Source organism: Arachis ipaensis, chromosome B3, assembly GCF_059453495.1.
Source record: "Arachis ipaensis isolate K30076 ecotype BB chromosome B3, ASM5945349v1, whole genome shotgun sequence".
NCBI lineage: Eukaryota > Viridiplantae > Streptophyta > Magnoliopsida > Fabales > Fabaceae > Arachis > Arachis ipaensis.
In genome coordinates, this window is record NC_142438.1 from 40,765,085 (window position 1) to 40,782,452 (window position 17,368).

General features: G+C 36.4%; 1 protein-coding gene across 1 annotated transcript in view; it reads left to right on the forward strand.

Annotated features, from left to right (window-relative positions):
* The first annotated feature begins 6,508 nt into the window (after positions 1 to 6,508).
* LOC107630354 (calcium-transporting ATPase 8, plasma membrane-type) overlaps positions 6,509 to 17,368 on the forward strand; it is a 48,648-nt gene continuing 37,788 nt past the window's right edge. Inside the window, exon 1 of the mRNA XM_088508293.1 lies at positions 6,509 to 6,656. The gene's annotated coding sequence lies outside the window, so the exon portion shown is untranslated. The remainder of the gene's footprint in view (positions 6,657 to 17,368) is intronic.

Consider the following 17,368-nt stretch of genomic DNA (forward strand, 5'->3'; position numbering starts at 1 on the left):
CATATGATTTTATTTGCTTCTTAATTTTAACTATTAATATATAATATAGTATTACAAATTTATTCTTCTCGTCGTTCTCATGAAAAATCACTTGTGTGATTAAGAGAATCTGTTGCATCATCAGAAAATCCACATACAAAAGTTCATAAGCAACTGATCAACTAACTAATAATTTTCCGTCTCATAATTTTCTTCCCGCGTTAGCTATACCTAATCACGATCATAGTCATACTAATAAACATCATCATTTATTTGGACCCTTCATCACTACTCCTTGCAATCACTTTCCTTTCTCTAATTTTTTGTTACACTTCAACATCGAAAATTGAACATCAGTATTAAGTATTCGATTTTGGACATGGAAATAACATAGAAGAAACGTGCATGGGACCAAGCTATAGCTAACTAGTACTATGAAATTTCGGCAGATTAATAGATAAATAATGCTGAAAAGCTAACTTTTTTAGTTAATGTTGGTTAATTTTTTAAAAATTATTTTATTTATTTTAAATTCTAAACCTTAAATAATAGATTCTTAACCCTAAATTCTAAATTATAAATCTTAAACATTAAATCTTCTAAAATGATAGCATTTTTAGAATTAAAAAAATTAGTTAATTAATATTAGTAAATTAAAAATTAATTTCTTATATTTTTTCTTAATAGATATATATACATGCGTGGATGGATTTGCAAAATCATACCACCACTTGATAAAGTTTAGTGTTTGCGATTTTTATAAGAATTTTTTATACATATGATTTTTGTGAAAAATACTATTTTTTCATATTAAAATCAACTACTAAATCAATTATTATGTATTTATTTATTTATATATATATATATATATATATATATATATATAATTTAACTTATTTTTAATGTGTATTTTATCTTAATAATTAATTTTAATAGTTGATTTTATGATATATACCTAAAATATTGGATTTTTATAAATAAGTTATCTAACTTTTAAGGGTACCTATATATATTTATAAAATTCTTAAATAGAAATTTATAAAGAAAAAATTTCGGTAAATACATTAAAATTAAAGGCAATTCTTATATATATAGAGAGAGAAAGAGAGAGAGCGAGGAGAGAGAGGGGAGGCGACTAGATTTGGACATTAATTTCTTCCCCCTGCATGCATGTAAATATAATTACGTAACAGAGGCACCAATTCAAATTATTTCAAACGCGTTTTATATATATTTAAAAAGATTTCTCGTTTCGTCGGTAATAAAGTTTACTAATCGATCTTCTTTATGAAACCTTTTTTTCGTTTCATTTTGTTTTTGGAAAGAAATGCATATGCATGTGAATGGAAAATACTTGAAGATTAAGTTGTTGAGGCAGCAACTACACTTGTGTGGAAAAGTGTGAATCATGTGAGGAACAAGAGAGAAGCTTCTGGTTTACTGGCTTGCATGCAAGGTTCTAAAGATCAATTATTACTAAAAGACTTGCATTGTGTTCATGTGATGATCCATCATTGAAGCTTTACACATCTACTCAATTAGATAAAATTGATTCATCTTAGTAGTCATAACCAACTTTGAACATGCTAACCGCAACAACTAATCTAACCAATTAATTACTTGCTGACTAAGTCACAACCTTCAGATGAGAGAACCAACTTGAAATTAAAACTTCAACATCAGGTAAACTTCCAAGTCATCACAAGAGCACAAATAATAAATAATGACTGGTTTCACTGCTGAAAACAAGAATAAAAGAAAAAAAATTGTTAATATATATAATGAGAAGGATCAGAATACAAAAATTTGATGTGTTTATATTTATATGAAAAAGGAAACATGCTATATGTAACTGAATTCATCCACCATGTGGATCCTTTAGATATTTTATAGTCCTAATAAACGCATTCTTGATATGGTCACATGTGTGTTTATTGTCTTCTCGCAACCTATCATTTACGAGATTACTTATTCAAATTATTCTATTAAAAGCACATTTTTCAAAACATCTAATCAAAGTAATTTGCCTTGATAATACTACTAAATTCACTTTTCAAGTTTTTTTCCTTATTATATGGCTAATGGAATAAATATTAAATATCCAGTAGCTCATGTTCACAAACAAAATGGGTTAGCAGAATTATTTATTAAATGCCTCCAATTAATTGCTAGACCCTTACTTATGAGGATAAATCTCTCTATTTTTGTTTGGAGCATCCGATTTTACATGTCGCAGCACTTATTTGTTTGATGCCAACAAGTTACCATCAATTCTCTCCCCTATAATTAGCTTTTGGCCAGCAGCCAAATATTTTTCATGTGAGAATATTTGGGTGTACGATATATGTTCTACTTGTCCCACCTTCTCGCATGAAAATGAGACCCCTAAGAAAATTAGAAATTTATGTGGGATATGATTCTCTCTCTATAGTAAGGTATCTTGAAATATAAAAGATTATACATTTACAAAGAATAGCAAATAAATTACCTGATGCATTTTCTGATCCAAAAGGATAACCAAATTCTATATACCAATTGAAAATGCACAATTCGAATTGATATTTCATTTAGACAAATGGTTATTGAAACGAGTACACACCAGAAGCGTAATAGACCAATTGGTTCCAAAAATAAAATTCCTTAGAAAAGAAGAGAGGCATTTAATATTACCAAGACAAATAGTACTCTTGTTAAAAAAAAGATAAAGACATAGAAAGAATACCAGCGAGTGTTCAAAATTCTGATATAGTTTTGATACTAGAAGACGTCAGGTACTATGAAAATTATGAAAATGATAAAATCTCGATAAATTATATCTTTACAGGAGAAAAATGGAACCAAAATAAAATAACTGCCAATGAAGTATTTGCATATAACGTGGCATTACACATTATGCATGAAAATAAGGATCTTAAGCCAAGAATAGTATAAGAATGTCGATAAAAGAATTATTGGCCAAAATGGGAAGAAGCTATGAAGGTTAAGTTAAACTCATTTGCAAAATGTGAAGTCTTTAGACATGTAGTCCATACATTAGAAGATGTAAAACCTGTTAGATACAAGTAGGTATTTGTGAGAAAAAGAGATGAGAAAAATGAAATTATATGCTACAAAACTCGACTTGTGGTACAAGATTTTTCACAAAGACCCGGTATAGATTATCAAAAAACATATTTTTCTGTAGTAGATGCAATAACATTGCATTATTTGATCAGTTTATCTGCATACCATAAACTACATATACATCTAATGAATATAGTGACAGCTTATTTATACGGATCATTAGTTAGATCGTGATATCTATATGAAAATTTCTGAAAAACTAAAATTATCTAAACCATCCAATAAATATTTTCAGAGGTTATACTCAGTCAAATTGCAGAGATCTTTATATAGTTTAAAGCAATATAAATAAATGTTGTATAATCGTCTTATTGAGTATCTGACCAAAAAGGGTTCAAAAATGATGATATCTCTCCATATGTTTTCATAGAGAAATATGCATGTGGATTTATTATAATTGTTGAAAATATTATTGGAACCCATGAAAAGATTTCAACAATTATAAAAACTCTAAAAGAAGAGTTTAAGATGAAAGATCTCAAAAATATTAAATTTTTTCTCGGCCTGCAGATCGAGCATACAAATAGTGTGATCTTTATTCATCAAACAACATACACAGAAAAGTTATTAAAGAGATTTTATATGGATAACTCACATCCATTAAGTATCTCAATGATCGTAAGGTCTTTAGATGTGGAAAAGAATCAATTCTGTCCTAAAGAAGAAAATCAAGATATCCTTGATTTTGAAGTATCATATCTCAGTGCCATTGAAGCATTAATGTATATATCCCGTTAATAATACACGATCTGACATATAATTTGTTGTGAATTTATTAGCAATGTATAGTTTATTTACAACCAGAAGACATTAGAATGAAATTAAATAAATTTTTTCGATATCTTCATGGAATAGTTGATCTGGGACTATTTTATCCATATGAATCTAAGTCATAATTAGTTGGCTATACAGATGTATGATACTTGTCTGATCCATACAAAAGAAGATCTCAAATAGGATACCTATTCACATATGGTAATACAGCTATATCATAGAGGTATACAAAATAGACAATAGCAGCAACATCCTCTAATCATGCTGAAATACTAGCAATGCATAAAGTAATAAGTCGCGAGTGTTTTTGGTTCAGGAGTTCAATCAAATATATTTATCATCATGTGGACTGACTGATAGAAAAATAGCTCCAACTATTATGTTTGAAGATAATACAGCATGCATTGCTCAATTTAAAGGTGGATACATCAAAGATGATAGAACAAAACATATTTCTCCTAAATTCTTCTTCACCCATGACCTTCAAAGAACAATTAATATCTAACAGATCCGCTCAAACGATAATCTGACAGATTTATTTACAAAGTCACTTTCAAAATCTTCCTTTAAAAGATTAGTGCATCAAATTGGGATGCTCTGATTTCGAGATATTAAATAATGTCAACAAGAAAGGAATGCTAAACTCTTTTTTCTTTGGTAAGACAGATTTATTTACAAAGTCGCTTTCAAAATCTTCCTTTAAAAGATTAGTGCATCAAATTGGGATGCTCTGATTTCGAGAGATTAAATAATGTCAACAAGAGGGGAATGCTATACCCTTTTTTCTTTGGTAAGATTTTTGCTCCTATTGGATTTTTTTTTGACAAGGTGTTTAATGAGACAGTTCTCATCACAAAAAATATTATACTCTTTTTTTCTTTACTAATTTTTTTCATTGAATTTTTTAATGAAGTTTTAATGAGGCATAATTTTAAATGGACATTCAAAAAAGAACTTTGATATGGATGTTCATTTAACAACGTATGACTTCTTTCTTAATATGGGCGGCTCAATTTTTTAATGATACGAGGTTCAGATTATCAAGATAGATTGAATTTAATAAAATTTAGAAAGGATAACCATTGTACATATATAAATATAGACAATATACACACAACACTAACATAAAATACTTCTCTGTATATATACGCTCATCAACTTATGAAAGAGCGAATATATATATATATATATATATATGAATAAAAAATTAATTATATTGTGATAATAATATTAGTAATATTAATATTAGTAATATTAATATTAGAATTTTATATTTTATTTTTTTATTTTATATTTATTTTTTCTTCTTTCTCTATTTATTTTACAACAAACTTATGTTATTTTTACAAAGTAATAACAAACTCAAACTTTAAAAAAGAAAATAATCGAGAACCTACTAATTCTTTTAACCAACATTTTTTCTGTTGTTTTAATTTCTTTTTTCTCTATAAAAATAATTGAAATCTTCAATTTTTATTACTCTTTTTTTGTTTTACTGGCTGGTCATTTGTTAAAAACCAAAGTTCAATTCTCTAACAAAACTTTGTTAAGGAAAGGGGAGATAAGTATTGACTTAAAATTGTTAAAGAGGATTGGCATTATAAGTAACAACTAACAACCGCATATTTACAATACTAAGGAAGTAGGCTTAAAGTTTTCTTATCATTATAAGGGTCTTTTTGGTATATACATAATATTTAAATATTTTGGTAAATATTCAGTTATTTACAGAATTTAAAAATATGACTCCTTTCATAAATTCATTGATATCAAATTATTTAAATTTTCATATATAAAAAAGAATATAAACGATATTATTTGTTTGCTTGGTAATAAATCGAGAGGAGTTTCTTTAGGTAGTTTTCTTCGTTGTCTAGGCTCTACTCTAGTACCGTTAAAAACAAAGTTAATTAAGATTAGTATAGATATATAAATAGTTCGTAATTTTTTTTAATTTTTTTTAAATAGTGAGTCAAGTCCACGAGATTTGTTCATTATATTTTCAGATTGAAAAAATATAAGAAATTAATCTTTAGTTAGTTAATACTAGTCAATTTTAAAATTTAAAATTTATAACTTAAAATATAAAAATAAAAATTAATGATTTAAAGTTTAAAATAAATAAAATAATTTTTATAAAATCAACTAATATTAACTTAAAAAATTAATTTCCTAATAACTTATAATTAGTTTAAAAGAAGAGTAACTAAATTAGTTAAGTCAGTTAGATGTTAGTTCTTTAAGACTTTGACATTTCCTAACTTTACTCTTCCAAAACTGGTCCCCAGATCTTGAAGCAAAAGGACCGAAAAATGTTGTTAAATTTTGAACCTGTGAGCACGGAATACAACCACTCAGTCCACTGATACAGAATTACAGATGATAAATTGTTACGTGATTTTCCTCCATCTCTTTCTCGTAAATTTAAAAATAAAAATAGTGCACTTTCATTGGAAGCTTTTTGGAGGAAAAAAAAAAAAAAAAAAGAAGAGACATGTATTAAAAGATTTTGCCCTCGAAAGTCGAAACTGGCCCATTCCTGAAAAGTCACTAGCAGAATTTCCTGGAAATTTCGTCTAATAATATATTGAATTATTGATTGACATTGGCCAAGGAGTCGTCTATGTTCACCAAGTCACTAATATATATCTATATCCATTTATGGTATTAGTAATACTATAACTAGTATATATCTATATCCAACGTAACAAGCTCATTAAGGAGTTTTATTTGGTATTTCTGATCTTGAAGACTTTCTCCCCCTGCAGCGGCTAAACAAGGCAAGTATCAAACATTTAGATAGATTCTTTGATGTTAATCAAGAAATGCTTTTATTTTGTGTCTTCTGTACGTGATTTTAAAATAACCAGAATAGAGTTTATTAGTGGATCATGCTTGCACTTTGTGACATGTTAATAGTATTTTTAAGTGGGAAGAAACTTTTTGAAATAAAAATAATTTTAGATTTGTTCAGTTTTAAGATGATACCAGAATAAATTTAATCCAATGCAATATATTTTTTTGTTGAAAAAGAAAAGGAAAAAAAAAAAAAACATCAGGGAAAAAAATGCTTGGTTGTTCATGTGTCAAAATGGTCTTTTGCACCAATGATAAGTTGGCCGTAAGTCGTGGTACTTGTTCCTTTTTTCAATAATCTCAAATTCCTGTAATCAAATTAATTAGATCTTTAATAATAGAATCTGCATAATAATAATAATAATAATATTATTAAATATCTTCATATAAGTAATATAAAATCTAATTAGATTTAAATAAATATGAAAAATTATTTCAATAAATAATTTTAAGTGAGAAATCATTTAAATTTTTCAAACACTTTATTTTAACAGAAAAAACCAAACATTAAATCTATTTTCAACAAGGCGCGCGCGATTATGGAGTTGGAGGAGGGAAGGCGTCCCCTTCCCATACCCAAAATTCTCTTTGTCTTTATCCTGATTTTTTGTTGTGAGAAATAATTGAGCCCCATTTTCTATTTTTATTTTTTCATAATTTTTATGAGAATCTTTATTTTTCATCTCTCTACATTCTTATAAAAATTTATTATAAAAAATCTTTTAAAAAATTAAAAATATATATATAATACATTACAACAACATATAAATATATTTTTTTTAAATTCTAAAATAATAAATTAAAATTCAACATCCAAGTCCAAAAAAAAAACATAACATAATACAAAAAAATAAAATATCCAACAACCACCAACACCTCCTCCATCTCCACCAACATATCCAACCTCACTCGGCCTAACTCCACCTAAACTTCCACCTCCACCTCCACCTCTACCATCATGTCCATCCCCACTAGAACCAACTCTGGTGTCGTGGCAACAACCACATCCTCCGTCAGGCTCATCGTCGCCACCGTCATCGCCACTATCATCTGGACCTCCACTTCCACTACCATAATCCTCTCCAGCCCTCCATGCAGGACGGGATCTGCTTCTCCGACCACCATCACCCAGTCCACCTCGAGGACCACCCTTGGCCCCTCTGCGACCTCTACCCCTCACCACAGGATCATCAACGGCATCATCGAGCCACCTCTGTAACAGCCAAGACCATCCGCTAGCACGATATTGTCCGCTTTGGCACACAAGGCCTCACGGTTTTGCCTTTGACGATAGGGATGATAGCCGAAGCTCCCCACACTCACTCGTCAAAACGCGTCATGCTAGGGAGAGGTATCCACACCCTTATAAGGCATACTTCGTTCCCCTCTCCAACCGATGTGGGCCTTACAACCTCCGCTCACGCTGACTAGCTCGTGTCCCCACACGCGCTCTTCGCTCGGCACGATGGTTGTCCGGAACATCAGGCATCCAATCCATCGGTGGAGCCTGTCCCATACCTCTATGCAAAGCCTCATGTGGGATCGGGTCACCTCTGGGTCTCCGAGAAATAGCTCAGGTGACAAGAATCTCCGCCCATGATGATACCATCAATCTTAGCACTCATGAGAGGGTCCTGGATTAAGAACAACATCAAATCGTAAGAAGTGGTTTGCCCTACAGTCCCAATGAATGTGCCGACTCTGTAACGTAAAGGGAAACCACCGATCATCGCCTCGACCGTCCTTCGACATCAAAAAATCGATGTTCAGTGCGGGCTGCGAGCGATGCTGAACTCCTCCAAGCTGAGGCAGAACCCGATCGACCTGATGTCACTCGATCACAGCAAATTATATCAAGGGCGTTGCGGACATCCAATATGCAGTGTGCCAAGGCTCTAATATCTCCAGATGCACTACCTACAAGACGTCGGGAGAGCTGTATGGCATCCAAATGAACTGAAAAGGCAATAACATCCAACATCACGCTTAATGTACAATAAACTCACAATATATGTCAATAGCAAAAACAGTAAACCATTTAGTACTCACATCACGAGGATGAAGTAAATCAATCCACAGTCTGCAGTGCGCAACTCGAGGTTCCTTCTAGCTAGATGTCAGTTGATAATAACCTGACCACCTGTCACCCAATAAACGTTAACAACTGACAAAAATATAAATATAACATGCCAACACAAAATATAACTAATAATCAACCGTGTACCTCGAGGCCAACAGCCAGTGGAAGAAATCAAACCCGTCGGGCCTAAAACCCAAAAACCTCTAGAAGATCTATGACTAGAGGAGCTGTATAGGTCCTGCCAACTTAACCACGTTCTTATTGGCTACACGAAGTAGGCACCTATATAACCAAGATAGAGAGGCAGAACCCCAGCTATAGCTGCCCATGTCCTCTAACCTCGCCACGTACGGAAGCCACCTAATATGCACGTGAGTACCGAACTTGTCGCTGAAGAGCTACGTCGATAGTAGCATCATAATGTACGCTCTGGCATACCTCCGAACTGTCTCCTTGTCTGCCTCCTGTGGAAGGTGACCGAAGGTTTGTGCATCTAAGTGCACTTCACAGTGAACTTGTCGATACAGTCAAGTGACGGCATCACATCCAACAACTCTTGAAACCATGCCCACGCTAGCCGTCCTCCCTCGATGTGTGTCTCAAAGTACGTCAAACATCCACTGACATAGTGACCGTCGATCAGCAGTCCTAGATGAAAGGCTACATCCTGTAACGTAACCGTGCACTCACCAAACGGCAGATAAAAGGTATGAGTCTTCGGGCGCCATCTCTCCCTAAATGCGCTAACTAACGGCTCATCCAACTTAAACCAGTGATCATTGAGCCTCGCAAGATGGGCCAGTCCCGCCATTTAGACGTACGACATGATTCTATCGTCTAACGGCATACCGTGTTGCCTCTTCAAACTTGAGATGCAGTGATGGGGCTGCGTGACATAAAAAAAAACACTCTTACAATCCCAAAATTTTACCAAAAATAAATTATCTAAAACGAATTTTTTTTACCTTAACCATACTTCTATTAAACTCTCATAATCCTTTATCCGACATCCATTTTTTATTGGTATACCCTAACACACTACCATCATTCTATCAATACTATTAATCCTATTCAAGATCTACAGATTCTATCAATTATAATATTCATGTTCTAAACAGTTTAGTATCAGTAAATAGCTTCTAACACATGACAGCCCCTAAATCAAAAGTCTAGCTAATACTTCAAGTTTACACATTCTAATCATGCTAATAAACAAGATATAACCGATTTAAACAAAACTAACAAATTTCTTTATTTCTTACAATAAACAAATAAAAGGGCATCAAAATAAATATTTTATTTTACTAACCCTTCATGAACGCTGTCAGCGATATGTGCGACTCCATTCAAGCAGTAGATTCGATCCGGGTCGTCTCCCATCAAGATTGGTTGCGTTGCTTTCTCTGGATTTGGTGGGCTATGGGTGGTGAAATGTAATTCAAATGAAGTGAATTCGAATTATATAGAGGCATTGCACATGATTTTTTTTAATAAATAAAATAAATGGGATAATTACCAAAATAAAAAATTTAAAAATTATTTACCGTTTTAAATACCCCAGTCTTATCTCATTTACAGTGTAAACGAGATGACATTGCGTGTGTCTCGTTTACACTGTAAACGAGATAGAAGAAAGACAAAGTGACAGCAGTTATAAAAGGATGTGTAACCCTTGGTATTCTCCACAAACATTTCCCATCATTTTCCTGTCTGGTTTTTCTCACGAAAATAAGGCATCAATGGCCAGTAATAGTCCATACATAGTTGTGCTTATTTATCCCAATTGTCGTATGAGAAATAACGACAACGGGGTGACATTTGAGTGTGAGAATCCGATATTGTTTCGCACTCAGCGTGTGAATACGTTGTCGAATTTGAAGAATTTGATATTGAGTAAGCTCGGTGGTACAGAAGTGAGGGAGATCAGAAGGGTGGCGTATAGGTTGCTGGCACCCATGGATAACAGAGTCTTCCGGTTTCGGCTATTCCGACTTCAAGGGAACGAGCATGTGCGACTGATGTTCGACATCCATGGGACGATCATGGTGGAGCAGGTAATGGAGCCTTCCGCCGAGGTGGGACATAGTGGTGGTGGTGGTTCCGTACACTCGACCTATGTACAGGATGACCGACCTCTCGCACTACCGCCCATTCATGTCGTCATTTCAGTGGATGAGGCAGAGGAGGGCGAGGAGGAGTCGGACGAGGATTACGTGGCAGACAGTGCGGACAATAATTCGTCGGATGGTGGGGATGATACAAATTAAAATTTAACATCTAGGTCGAAAAAAAACACAACATAATACAAAAAATAAAATAAATTTTTATATATATGATAAATGAAATTATTAAAATACTTATAGTAACTCTTAAAATATTAAAGATAATTAAGTAAACTCACATTATTCAAGAATCAGCAAAGATGGAATTCTTGCTCAGGTCCTACAATTGCCATGGGAAAATTTCTCTTTCCATCTCTGTCTGCATGAAAAAAAATTAATCTTCGGGATTCTTATTCAGAACAATACTTGCAAAAATTATAGCGACTGGAAGAGTTTTATCTCCCCTAAATTTAATACTCTTCCATGTTGTTTATCTTTTACTTAATAGCAACACAGAATTATTAATATCATATGGTACCATTAATATTTAGTCAAATAACTATTCAGAAACTTAAGATGTCTTTACATCTGCATGTTGTTGTGCTTCCTCTCCCATACACACCATTATTGTCTAATCATCTAATAAATTTTTATAGTCTATATCTTTTGATGATCTCTCAATCACAATATATTTTATTTGGAGAGTTTTTCAACAAGTCAAGTTAAATATTACTAGCCAGGGACCGAATTTTGGAAAGGGACACATGTTGCGTGAGAAGAGGAGGAAGATGTCATCAGAAAGGGAAAAAAAGTAGCTAAGCAAATGGCTAGCTTGTTGGAAGTCAGTTTCATCAGAGAACTTGACTATTCCACATGGCTATCGAATGTGGTTCTTGTGAAGAAGATAAACAGAAAATGGCGAATATGTGTGGATTACTCGGATCTTAACAAGGCATGTCCAAAAGACTCATTTTCCCTTCTTAATATTGATGCCTTGGAGGATGTAGCAGAGGGATACAAGTTTTTAAGTTTTATGGACTCATACTTGGGATACAACCAGATCTCGATGCACCAACCTGACAATGAAAAGACGGCGTTTATAACGTTAGGAGGGACGTATTATTATAGGGTTATGCCGTTTGGCCTAAAAATTGCGGGAGCAACCTACCAAAGGTTGATAAATAAAGTCTTCAAGGACCACAAAGGTAGGTCGGTAGAAGTTTACATCGACGATGTGCTAGTTAAAACGGCTGAGCCGAGTAGTCTTGTAGCTGACCTACAGGTCATATTCAACTCCCTCTGAAAACATAACATGAGACTGAATCCATTGAAGTGTGCTTTCGCCATGGAAGCAAAAAAGTTCTTGGAATTCATAATCACCCAAAGGGGATAGAAGTTAACCGGACAAATGTGAAGCCGTGCTTTGCATGACAAGCCCCGGGTGTGTGAAGGATGTGCAAAGACTAGCAGGAAGGTTGACGGCCCTATCTCATTTTCTCAGTGCCTCGGCGGCTATACCACTGCCTTTTTTCAACCTAAAAAAGGGAATGGCCTTTGAATAGAGCCCATCCTGCGACAAAGCTTTTAACCATTTTAAAAGGATTTTGTCGAAACCACCCATCCTCAGGAAGCCAAGAGAAGGGGAGCCCTTATACCTATACCTGGCAGTGATGGAGGAGGCCCTAGCTGCCACTTTAGGCAAGAAAAAGGCAAGCAACAGCAACCCGTGTACTTCATAAGCAAGGTACTCCAAGGGGCGGAGCTGAGGTATATGAGGCTAGAAAAGGTGGCTTTTGCTTTGTTGGTCTCCTCTCGAAGGCTAAGGCAATATTTCTAGGGGCACCTGATCAAGGTGAGAATCAACCAAGCGATCAAGCAGATCTTGCAGAAACACGACCTAGCCAGGCGGATGATGGCCTGGGCAATAGAGTTGTCTCAGTAAGACATTCAATATGAACCCTGTCATGCCATCAAAGCCTAGGCAATGGTCGACTTCTTGGTAGAGATGGCCAGCGAACCTCCTAAGGCACCGAGAATACGGTTGAAGCTCCATGTTGACGGAGCGTCCAACCAAGCATTTGGTGGGGTAGGGATCGTATTAGAAAACTTAGAGGGAGTGACTTACAAATAGTCAATCAAATTTAAATTCCTGGTCTCTAATAATCAAGCAGAGTACGAAGCCATAAGTAAACGGGATATACCAATCTTGGGATCTGCTACTACAAAAGCACTTGAAAAAAACCAAACAATTGTGCAATGGCTTTGAGAAGGTGCTTGTCCAACATGTACCCAGAGAAAGGAACGCTAGAGCGGACCTCTTATTGAAGTTAGCTAGCACCAAGTCCAGAGCAGGAAATCGGTCTCTTATCCAAGGCTTGGTGAAGGAGCCATTGGTAGCCTTGTGTTTAGGCCAAAGCCAAGAGGAACCTCCCTCATGGATTGATCCGATCCAGTGGTTTCTCGAGAAAGGCGAGCTTCCAGAAGACAAGGAAGGAGCTAAGGTCGTAAGAAGAGTGGGTGCCAAATATATGGTGGTGCAAGGTCAATTATACAAGAGAGGGCTCAGTCAACCCCTGCTGAAATATTTGCTGCCCAAATAGATGGAGTACGTCTTGAAAGAGGTACACGATTGGGTATTATGGACACCACATTGGAGGAAAGTCTTTGGCCCAAAAACTTGTTAGAGCTAGCTATTATTGGACCACTATGATGACCGACGCCAACGAATACATGAAGAGGTGCCTCAGAAAGAAAATGCAAACCTTTATAAGGCACCGGCAGAGGAATTGAGCTCTATCATGGCCTCCTGACCTTTCTTCTAGTGGAGATTTGACCTGCTGGGCCCATTCTCGACGTCTCCAGGACAAGTCAAATACCTGATTGTGGCCATTGACTACTATACCAAGTGGGTAGAGACAGAGTCTTTGGCATGTATATCATCTGCAAACTACCGGAAATTCTTGTGGAGGTAGGTGGTCGCAAGATTTGAAATTTCTGAGGTTGTGGTATCGGATAATGGAACGCAGTTTTTCGATAAGCAGTTTGAAGAGTTCCTATTAGGCCTTGGCATCAAGCAAAGTTCTCCTCTGTAGGGCATCCTTAGAGTAACGAACAAGCAGAGGTTGTACACAAAGTGATCTTGAATGGATTGAAGAAGCGTTTGGATCAAAGGAAAGGCTCGTGAATAGACGAGTTGGACTCAGTCTTATGGATTTATAGCACAATGTCGCAATCTTCTACCGTAGAAACGCCTTTCCGGCTCACTTATGGCGTGGACGCCATCGTTCCCGTCAAGATAGGAGAATCCAGCCCAAGGTTGCTATTGGGAGGAGGTGACGAGGCGATCAAAAAAGACCTGGTAGATGAAATCAGAACAATGACCCATTTGTCAGAAGCAGCACTAAAACAGAGGTTCGCACTAAGTTACAACCGCAAGGTTCATAACAAAAAAGATTCGAAGAAGGTGACCTAGTACTACAACGAAACGACATTGGTCCGCTGACTCTAGGAGAAGGGAAGCTCTCCTCCAATTGGGAAGGACCTTACAGGGTAAAGGAGGAGCAAGGTAAAGGTGCATACAAGGTCGAGCAACTAGAGGGGAACGAGATACCAAAGACTTGGAATGTGGCGAACCTCAGAAGGTTCTACTCCTAAGGCCCAGATGGTCTCCCGACTACGCTGTGACTGTCGGTCATGATTCGGATACTTTTCTTTCTCATGTGTTCATTTCATACCTTGTGTTCATTTTTATTTACCTTGTTTTAATCTTGCCAGACTACTTGTACTATCATGACATATGAAAGAATGGGTACTCTTTTCCCTTACTGTCAGCACAGAACGACAGCAAAGGGTTTTGATGGGGCCCTTTTTTTGCAAAACTGCTTGTATTTTTTGCTAGAATTTAATGTTTAGAAATTACTACCAAGTTATGAGTATGGCTTTTCGGGACTAATCACCTTGGGAGCCCCTATGTGAAGACACATGGATATCCATCGAGTTACGGCTAAACAGCCAAGTAAACAAATGATATGCGAGTAAATGACCAAAATCATACATGAAAATAAACCTACAAGTCTTAAGTACAAAAGCCCATAAATTGATAGTTCAAAAGGACAACACATCGGCCCAAAAACAACAAAATAGTTGAAAATTATAAGTCCAAAAGGGCAACACATCGGCTAAAAAACAAAAGGAGTTCAACATTACAAGTTTTATTACAAATTTTTCACTTCCTCGGCAGGTCGACAATCTTGCCATCATTGATCATCTTGAAGGCACCCATAGTAGAAGTGTCAAGGTCGGGAGCAAGCAGCGAAACTTGGGCCTTGATTGCCTCCACAGTAGCAGCTATGGCATCACGGGCATCCTTGATGTTCTTCTTGTTTTTCTTCTTCAGGTTGGTGGCCTCCAGGCGAGCAGAGTCCGCCGACTTCATGGCCTCGGCTAGCTCCTTCTCTAGCTCCTTCACCTTGATCTCTGTCGTAGCAGCTCGACCTTGTGCATCATTGAGTTGCTTGGAGAGGGAGAGGTCCCGACCAAGGAGGCGCACGATCTCATCACCTGCTTCCTTTAACTTTTTCTCAGCTTCGCTCAGCTTGGTTCCCATGGTCTCTCCCTCAGCTTTTAACTTCGAAACTTCATGCTGGGCCATCTTACACTTCCCATCTAATACCTGGCACTGGGCCAATACCAGATCCATCTTCCTCGCGATGGCGGCAGCTCGGAGAAGGCTCCAATATGTCCACCTAACTTGGGCGGCCAAGTCTTTGTCATGAAAAAAATTTTCAGTGCCCGACTATTCGATGAATAAGCCCACATCAAATTTTTTCTCCATCACGGAAAGAACTTGCCCCGTACTGGAGCTTGTTTCCTTTTCTTGGGCTTAGGGATCACGAACACTTCCAACTCCTCAACCTGGGCACCCAAAGGCTGCTCAACTACCGTGGCTTTGCCATAATCAACCTGACCACCAGCATTGTGCCCGAGGGGTGGCCCAGGCAGAGGCTGATATTAAACCTCTGTATCGTCAACTTGAGGGACCTCGGCTTGAGGAATAGGGGAATCAGAGTTGTGTCATCCCCAGCAAAGAGGTGAGTCATCAGGCAACTGAGCGAAGTGTTCCCGGAAGCCATCCCAACTGAAAAATAAAAGAAAACCAAGTTAAGAAGTCGTCGATAAATCAGCAGTGTACAGATTGGGACGTCAGGAGAATAACAAAAAGAAGTATGGATTCACCTACACAATCCCGATCGGTTTTCCAATCACCCATTAGGAGATTAGAGTTAAGGAAATTGGAACCAAATATTGCCAGCAAGACATCGGCAATCTGCTGGTTCTGCCGACCTAAACCATCATAGGTCATTTTGATCAAGTAGTTGGAACTGGCGCCGAAACTCCAATAGGTCGGAATGCGCCTCTCTCCCTCAAGGGTAAGCCAAAAGGGATGATGACATCGGGCTGGTTTTATTTTGAAAAAAGTCTCATTAAAGCCATGAAAAGAATCTTCGAAGAGGCCGAAGATTCTACGGTTCTGCATAGCCTGGAAAGAAGGGTACCCCTTTTTATACTTACCCTCCCGGGAACAGTTCGTGAGTAGGAAAAAGAAGAGGAAGACTTCGACGGTGGCCAGGAGTTCCAGGTACTTGTAGACCATTTTGAAGCAACAGATGGTAACCCAGCTGTTCGAATGAAGTTGCGAGGGGGCAACGTCACATCAATTTAAGAGAGCCATAATAAAGGGGGAGAAAGGAAGTCAAACACCCAGGATAGTAAACATGGGTTTATACACCCACATCCGGTCAGGGATGTAACAACCCAACTCCCAACATGTCATAATCATACGAGAAGCTGAACATTACCAACATGTTTTCCCATATGTAATAATAATTAATAAACATAAGCCTGTTCGTTGTTAACACCTTGTGAGTTTACGAGTAATTTTTTTTAAAACAATAGTAGTTAAAAAGTTGCATACATTCAATGTAATGAGGAGTAACAAACACACACATATATAGAATAATAGAAAGCAGTATATGAAACATCACATTATAATACACATCATGATACAAGTGTATCTCAGTTAAACAAGTAAAAGACTAAGATACAATATCTCTCACTTAGTGACTCATATAATATATACATATATGTACATAAGACGTCTCGGGGCCTGGCCTATCCAAAAGCCCCTAAGCTGGCACCCAAGCTAGACTAACTCTATGACATACCTATTCTCTCTAAGCATGCTAGCAAAAGTGAGGGAGACACTCTAAGGTACCCGAGTTAGGCTAGACATCTCAAAAAGTCCCCTCGTCTCTGATCCAAAAGTCCTTCACAGAATCATTGGGCAGGTGGTGATGCTCAGTCGTTGGTGCCTCATCTGGCTCATCACTGCCAGAAGAGATATCTATGATCTCAGGGCCCTCCTTAGGTTTCATCCAAGAAAGAGGAAAGTCAG